The sequence below is a fragment of the Pygocentrus nattereri genome, chromosome 3 (assembly GCF_015220715.1).
Source record: "Pygocentrus nattereri isolate fPygNat1 chromosome 3, fPygNat1.pri, whole genome shotgun sequence".
Taxonomy (NCBI): Eukaryota; Metazoa; Chordata; class Actinopteri; order Characiformes; family Serrasalmidae; genus Pygocentrus; species Pygocentrus nattereri.
In genome coordinates this window covers 659,671-667,924 of record NC_051213.1, presented here as the reverse complement: position 1 = coordinate 667,924, position 8,254 = coordinate 659,671, and the positions used below count along the sequence as shown (strand labels likewise).

Genomic DNA, 8,254 nt, shown 5'->3' with positions numbered 1-8,254 from the left:
GCAACACGTCCAAAAAAGTGGTTGATTGGCAGCAGGTCAGTAACATGACTGGGTATAAAGAGCATCTCAGAGAGGCGGAGTCTTTCAGTAGAACCCGGAGGAAACCCATACAGACAGGGGGAGAACATGCAGACAGACAGAAAGGACGCTGGTCACACAGCCGGGGAATCGAACCCAGGCCCTTCTTGCTGTGAGGTGACAGCGCCACCCACCACGCCATATACACATACATAGATGCACACGTGTTTTGGCAACATCTGCTGCCGTCCAGACGACGTCTTTTTCTGGGAAGGTCTTGATTATTACAGCAGCACTGCTCCGTATTAAAAGAGTCCGGGCGCTAAACTGACCTGCCTGCAGTCCAGACCGGTCACCACTGAGAACATTTGGCACATTATGAAATGAAAAATACGACAAATGAGCTCCTGAACTGGACTGAAATCCTGAATCAGACAAGAACAGAGAACATTTCACTGTCAGAGCTACAGCAGCGTCTCCTCAGTCCCCAAACACTGACAGAGCTGTTAAAGAAGAGGAGATGAAACTCGGAGGTAAACAGACCCGACTTTTTTTTTGGAATGGAACATTTGGAATGTGCTGTTGCCATCAAATTTAAAATGGGAAAATATTTTTCAGAACACAGTAAAATTTCACAGTTTCAACATTTGATATGTTGTGTTTGGAGTATTTTGCTTTAAAAAGCATGATTTGCACATCACTGCATCCTATTTTCATTCACATGCTGGACAGAGTGCCAACTTTTCTGGAAACGGGGTTGAATATGTACATTTAAAAAGTAGTGCTTTTTTTGCTTTTTCTGAAATATGAAAAGAGCAAAGAAATCCTTTTAATACGTTAGTGGAGTCTACTGAACGTCTACTGAACGTCTACTGAACGTCTAACAGCGTTAGAGAATGAGTTCGACTCTCACAGGTCTGTTTGAGGGTGATGTGGTCCTGCTGGTCGGCATTTAGCACAGCTTCACCGGTGGAGTCGGCCTGCTGACACACACTCACCACCACACACACACACACCCAGAGGAGAGTCCCCACAAACATTCCTGAGAGAGACAAGCATGAAACTCCATTAGAAACACAGACAACATCCAGGCTGCTGCTGTTTTCAGCTTCAGTCTGTGTCTGTAGATCACAGTGAGCCATACAGAGTCAGAAACCACAGAATCAAGACTATTAGAGACACTGAACACCACACGGTGTGAGGCGAGTGTCTGATGATACAGACGTGCAGTTAGCACTATGCTAATTGGTGGGGCATACGCTTCTATTACCTGTTAGCTACATAAGCCTCATGGCTTCGGTTTAGAAGAAAGGATACAGTCTTCAGACACCAAACACGTCCTGGCTGCCATTTGTTGTTTGGAGGTTGGCTGAGTAAATGTGATTTATTACAGAACCACCAGAACTATCGCTTTAAGCCATTAAAGGTTTCAGTATGGAAAATGTATTAGCATGTCGGCTGTGACTCACGCAAGAGCTTCAGCTCTAGAGTCAAAACCAACACCTATAGATCCCCTGTGGGTCACACTGTTACATAGACTACAGAAGAACACATACCTGCCGCCCTCTAGTGGCCTTCAGACTCATTTACACCAGTTTCTTTCAGAAATCCTGTTCTATCTCCACTAACTGGCCACTTTATTAGAAACACTTACCTTGGACTTCCAATCACCGGACACCTCATTAAAAACACTCAGCACAGCAGTGACACACAAACTGTCCATCAACAGCTGGACTACAGTCTCTCACCCCAACACACGAAGCAGACGCATTACAAACAAACACAACATCCTCTACAATGACGGCCCGGCACTTTAACCCTAAACCTCACACCCCCCTCACTGTTACTGCACCACACTGCACTCACTGTATCACCTACACCACACTTTTAATAGCGCTTTAATAAAACTAATCGCCTTCGGCTTGTGCCTGCAATCAAATCACGGCTGTGATATTTCATGATGACACTCTCCCTCTCGTCTGATATTGCTTAAGTAACATACTGAAAAATATACTGGGTCATACTCTAATATGTGCTATATATTAGTAATACATCCTGCATCACACTGAAATATACTGTATAGTGGCTGTAAATCATAGTTATGTACTGTAAATCATACTGCTGTATACTGGAAATCATTGTACTATATAATGCATCTCATACCGTAAATCACACTAGTGTATCCTGCGTATCTCACTGTAAATCACTAGTGTATCCTGCGTATCACTGTAAATCACTAGTGTATCCTGCGTATCCCTGTAAATCACTAGTGTATCCTGCGTATCTCACTGTAAATCTCACTAGTGTATCCTGCGTATCACTGTAAATCACTAGTGTGTCCTGCGTATCCCTGTAAATCACACTAGTGTATCCTGCGTGTCACTGTAAATCTCACTAGTGTGTCCTGCGTGTCACTGTAAATCACACTAGTGTGTCCTGCGTATCCCTGTAAATCACACTAGTGTATCCTGCGTGTCACTGTAAATCTCACTAGTGTGTCCTGCGTGTCACTGTAAATCACACTAGTGTGTCCTGCGTATCTCACTGTAAATCTCACTAGTGTGTCCTGCGTATCACTGTAAATCACACTAGTGTGTCCTGCGTATCTCACTGTAAATCTCACTAGTGTATCCTGCGTATCACTGTAAATCTCACTAGTGTATCCTGCGTATCACTGTAAATCTCACTAGTGTATCCTGCGTATCACTGTAAATCTCACTAGTGTGTCCTGCGTATCCCTGTAAATCACACTAGTGTATCCTGCGTATCACTGTAAGTCTCACTAGTGTGTCCTGCGTATCTCACTGTAAATCTCACTAGTGTGTCCTGCGTATCTCACTGTAAATCACACTAGTGTATCCTGCGTGTCACTGTAAATCTCACTAGTGTGTCCTGCGTGTCACTGTAAATCACACTAGTGTGTCCTGCGTATCTCACTGTAAATCTCACTAGTGTATCCTGCGTATCACTGTAAATCTCACTAGTGTGTCCTGCGTATCCCTGTAAATCACACTAGTGTGTCCTGCGTGTCACTGTAAATCTCACTAGTGTGTCCTGCGTGTCACTGTAAATCTCACTAGTGTGTCCTGCGTATCTCACTGTAAATCTCACTAGTGTATCCTGCGTATCACTGTAAATCTCACTAGTGTATCCTGCATATCACTGTAAATCACACTAGTGTATCCTGCGTATCACTGTAAGTCACACTAGTGTATCCTGCGTATCTCACTGTAAATCACACTAGTGTGTCCTGCGTATCTCACTGTAAATCACTAGTGTATCCTGCGTATCTCACTGTAAATCACTAGTGTGTCCTGCGTATCACTGTAAATCACACTAGTGTATCCTGCGTGTCACTGTAAATCACACTAGTGTGTCCTGCGTATCAATGTAAATCACACTAGTGTGTCCTGCGTATCACTGTAAATCACACTAGTGTATCCTGCGTGTCACTGTAAATCACACTAGTGTGTCCTGCGTATCAATGTAAATCACACTAGTATATCCTGCGTGTCACTGTAAATCACACTAGTGTGTCCTGCGTATCACTGTAAATCACACTAGTGTGTCCTGCGTATCTCACTGTAAATCACTAGTGTATCCTGCGTATCCCTGTAAATCACACTAGTGTATCCTGCGTATCTCACTGTAAATCACTAGTGTATCCTGCGTATCTCACTGTAAATCACACTAGTGTATCCTGCGTATCCCTGTAAATCACACTAGTGTATCCTGCGTATCTCACTGTAAATCTCACTAGTGTATCCTGCGTATCCCTGTAAATCACACTAGTGTATCCTGCGTATCACTGTAAGTCACACTAGTGTGTCCTGCGTGTCACTATAAATCTCACTAGTGTGTCCTGCGTATCACTGTAAATCACACTAGTGTGTCCTGCGTATCACTGTAAATCACACTAGTGTATCCTGCGTATCTCACTGTAAGTCACACTGGTGTGTCCTGCGTATCACTGTAAATCACTAGTGTATCCTGCGTATCTCACTGTAAATCACACTAGTGTGTCCTGCCTGTCACTGTAAGTCACAGTAGTGTGTCCTGCGTGTCTCACTGTAGTGAGTAAAGCGTATTTCCTGAGTCAAATGTTCGGTTCTCCGGTTCATTCCTGCTCTGTGTGAATGACGTGCTGAACTAAAGCTGATAACCGTGTTTGTGGGTGAAGCTGAAGGAGTAAAGCTTTACCTGTAGCTCAGGTGTTTCTCTCTGTGCCTTCTTCAGGTGTTCTCTCTCTGTCTCTCTCTCCCTCTCTGTGTTTGCAGCTCCCTTCTTTCCAGGGAGGAGCACGCAGCCACGGCAACCGAGTCCCCAGACCATCACACATGATCACACAGAGCCAATTATACCCAACATCCCAGCCGTCTACCAGGAGGATGAACACTCCACCTTGAACGGTGCAGCAACGTTATATAGTGACATTGAATATAAAACATTCTGCCGTTATTTTGTATTTATAGTGGCTGTATTGCGTTTTTAGGACAGGTGGTCCAGGTTTTTGATCTACGAAGGTCCCAACACACCCGAAGCACTAAATCTGTTTTGGACTAAAGGTGTATGTTTATATACATCCTTCAATGTAAACTTTTATTTCATTAAAGTGTGAAAGAGCAGTTCTCACATTTGCACTACTGATGTTTTTGAGTTTGGACAGGTTTTGTGCTGTTGGGGGGGTGAAAGTATAAAATATAGGACCCATTTTCTGTCAGAACATTCTTTACATCATTTTAAATGAACAACAGTGTTAAAACACCAGAAAATGTTCCGCTGTATCCGTATGAAAACTACAGCCAGCAGCATCACGTATATTTACAGAGGTCTGTACAGAAGCTTCTATACAGGAAGACTCACACAAAGAGTGTAAACCAAGAAAGAACTGCCCCAAGTCTCAATCCAAATCCCCCTGAACCCTCACTCACTTCCCCTCTGAGCTGCAACAGTCCAGTAGTGCTCACCAGAGTTAATACTGCTGAATCCTAAACACCAGGCAGGATCTCAGAGGAACACTCTGGAATCAGAGGTTATGAAGTCGTCTTAAAATTGGTCCCTAAACTTTGAGGCAGAATTAAACTGCTGAAACTGGATTACAGTCCAGTCGAGGAAGTCCATCTAGAACATTACAACCAATCAGAGAGGTCCATCTAGAACATTACAACCAATCAGAGAGGTCCATCTAGAACATTACAACCAATCAGAGAGGTCCATCTAGAACATTACAATTGTAGGAGTCAACAAGAACATAAATAATTGTGTTTGTTAGAAAACCAAAGAAACAAAATCATGGAGAAAAAAACTTGTTATATTTAAAGACAAAATATATTACATTTAAAGACAAATTAAAAGACTTCACATAAAGGAAGACAGACTGTGGTTCAGCATGAAAACTTTTCTGTTCAATTAAATTTTTACAAATAAATAACATCTGAATAAATAAACAGATGTTTTCTCCACAAACTGTGTTAAACGTGTACCATTACATAAAATCTACTGGCAAAATTAATTCCATATCAAACCACTCACAGAAAGTCTGTGTCCACTCACTGTCAATGTTAAAAAGAAACAAATGCAATATTTAAAAATGTTTAAAAATTTATGACCAAACAAAAATTAAACTTCCATTAGCGCACCTAGAAACTTCGGCAGTGTTGCTGCTATTAAAGGTTATTTTTTACCTTTAAGTTTTTCCAAAATCTGAGCAGCAGAGCTGCAGAGTTAATGGACACTCATCAAACTGGACAATAACAGCTGATATCAATGTGATGTGGTGACGTATACAACACATGCACACCCAGCAAAACGGGTTCTGTATAGTTCCAAAAGGTTCCATGACTTGTAACAATAGTGGAGCCCTTTTTCTGGTGCAATACAGAACCATTTAAAACGTTCTTTAACCATGAAAAGCATATACACAATAACGAAACAATAAAAGGCATAACAGTAAGAACAATAAAACAGGCACAAGCGGCAATTTGCAGGGGTCCAAGCACTGTTCAGCATACTGAAGACCTATGCACCTGTATCAGGTGTTTTTACAGACAGAAGGTTGAAGAAAGGAGGTCTAACAACTTGATTGCCGTTGAGGAACCTACAAAGATGTTTGTCAAGTTTTGTACAGATTGACCTTGTTGGCCCTGGTGTAGTAAATGGTCAAAATACCTGACAAACAGTCAGTAAACTTGTAATTGCTTGTGGGCAGTCGTGGGCTGGAGGTCAGGGAACCGGCCCTGTGACCAGAAGGTTGGCAGTTCGTTCCCCAGACCTGACAGTCCATGACTGAGGTGTCCTTGAGCAAGACGCCTAACCCCCAACTGCTCCCTCGGCGCTGCGGATTGGGCTGCCCACCGCTCCGGGCAAGTGTGCTCACTGCCCCCTAGTGTGTGTGCTCACTAGTGTGTATGTGGTGTTTCACTTCACGGATGGGTTAAACACGGAGGTGGAATTTCCCCGTTAGTGGGATTAAAAAAGTATCACTTAATTTAAAAGAACTGAATGACATGGCATCCATTACTTCTTGCAAGATAAAGAAAATAATAGCAAATTAGGTTTTAATCCTTTTTAAATTAATGTGTACCCCCTAAAGACTAACCTTGATTCAGAATGTAAACCTATCTATCCATAGCGGTGATCAGACTGTAAAGTGCTTGGAACGCTCATTACTAGCTGAGACGGAGAACCACGTGGAAGCGACTGAAGCATAATTAAAGTTTCAACACAAAAACAACTTCCTGACAAGCAAAGAACCATTTAAAGCGCTAGCTAGAGTAAAAACCTCTTTTGGACCGTCTCAGAGAAATAAAGCAGATCTCGGTGTTATTTTAATGAAGGATCAGTGATTTCTGAGCTGTTCCTCCTGAGTGAGTTCTCCTTTTGCACTGACGGACTGCCGAGAGGGTTCTGTGATCTAGAACGATGAGATCTCACTCTTTTCTTATAGAGATATTACTCAGGTGAGACGAGTCAGACTCTAAAGAGTTGATCCACACGTGGGACGACATTTGGGTCAAAGTAAGAAAATCACTTTTATTTCTCAGGAGCCGAATTTCAGAAGGAGGAGAAAACGGCCTCAGTCTCACTCTGATTTCAAACTGGAGAAGAACCGGAGATCAAGTGGAGATCTCATTCAGAGTATCACTTTCCTCTGGGTCTCTGAGTTTTTGTGGCCACTGGTGTTACTAAGGAACCCTTAAAGAACCCCATATTTTATAAAGGTGTAGCTAATGAGTGGAGTAGAGTGATTTGGGATGGAATGACTCGGCAGCACCAGTTCCTTTTTTACCCTGTTTGAGTTCATTTATACCTTTTAAACAGCTGGTATGTTTCAGTAAGTACGAGTGACTTTATATAAAAAAAAGACAAAATAAAAACATCATTAAACGTATTCCCAAAAAAATCTACAGCAAAAACTGTACATCAAAACTTTTGGAAAACTACAAGTAACAGTAAAACAATAATTGACACTTTCTTCGTGCATCTGAAGTAAAGGGTGTAGAATTTTCCAGAAAGGCTCTCCTGGTTCTAAGAGGTCAAGGAGGCCTTTTAGATCAGTCACATGTAAAGTCTTTAAACGTACAAGAAGGAATAATAAAAGTCTTGATGGTCCAAACAAACCAACGTCTGTGATCGATGGCTGAGCCGCGAATGCTGCTCACAGACCGTAGGAAACACTTGAGGCACATCAGCGACAGAACTCGCTGATTTACGGCGATAAAAATTCTGTTCCTTGTAACAAAAATGAGGTTGGAAATAAATACGTTCCCAATTTGGGACGCAAAGTGAGCATCTGCGGTACAGCTGCACTGGCGGATGTTAGTGTGGGTGTCCAGTACGATATAAAACGAGCACAGTCACTGATGGAGGTCACTTCCAACAACAAAGCAGAGCTGTTCTAACCAATCAATTCAAACATGTGCAGTACTGATTACATCCTCGCCAAAGGGAAGGTGATACAGACTCAGTCGACCAATCACTGCTGTCCCTGGAAGACCATAGATGATAGATGGAGTCCGAGCAAGAACATCGCAGGAACATCAGAAAGTGTGTCCTGTTTGGCCAACTGTGCCAGCAGAGTCACGCCTGTGCTGCGGTGTGCAGCTCTGTGTGATCGGTTTGCTAAGCTAACCAATCAAGTCACAGATCCAAACACCACAGAACAGTTTCTCCTTCTGCTCCTTCAGCTCCAGCTGCTGCACTTCACGCCTGCATATTGGAGTCCTTATCATCTAAA

General features: G+C 42.6%; 1 protein-coding gene across 4 annotated transcripts in view; it reads right to left on the bottom strand.

Annotated features, from left to right (window-relative positions):
- Positions 1–6,388: 6,388 nt before the first annotated feature.
- Positions 6,389–8,254, bottom strand: part of slc6a16b (solute carrier family 6 member 16b) — a 22,455-nt gene continuing 20,589 nt past the window's right edge. For all 4 annotated transcript variants that reach the window (XM_037537245.1, XM_037537244.1, XM_037537242.1 and 1 more), the window contains exon 12: positions 6,389–8,254. This exon is cut by the window's right edge and continues 1,211 nt beyond it. The gene's annotated coding sequence lies outside the window, so the exon portion shown is untranslated.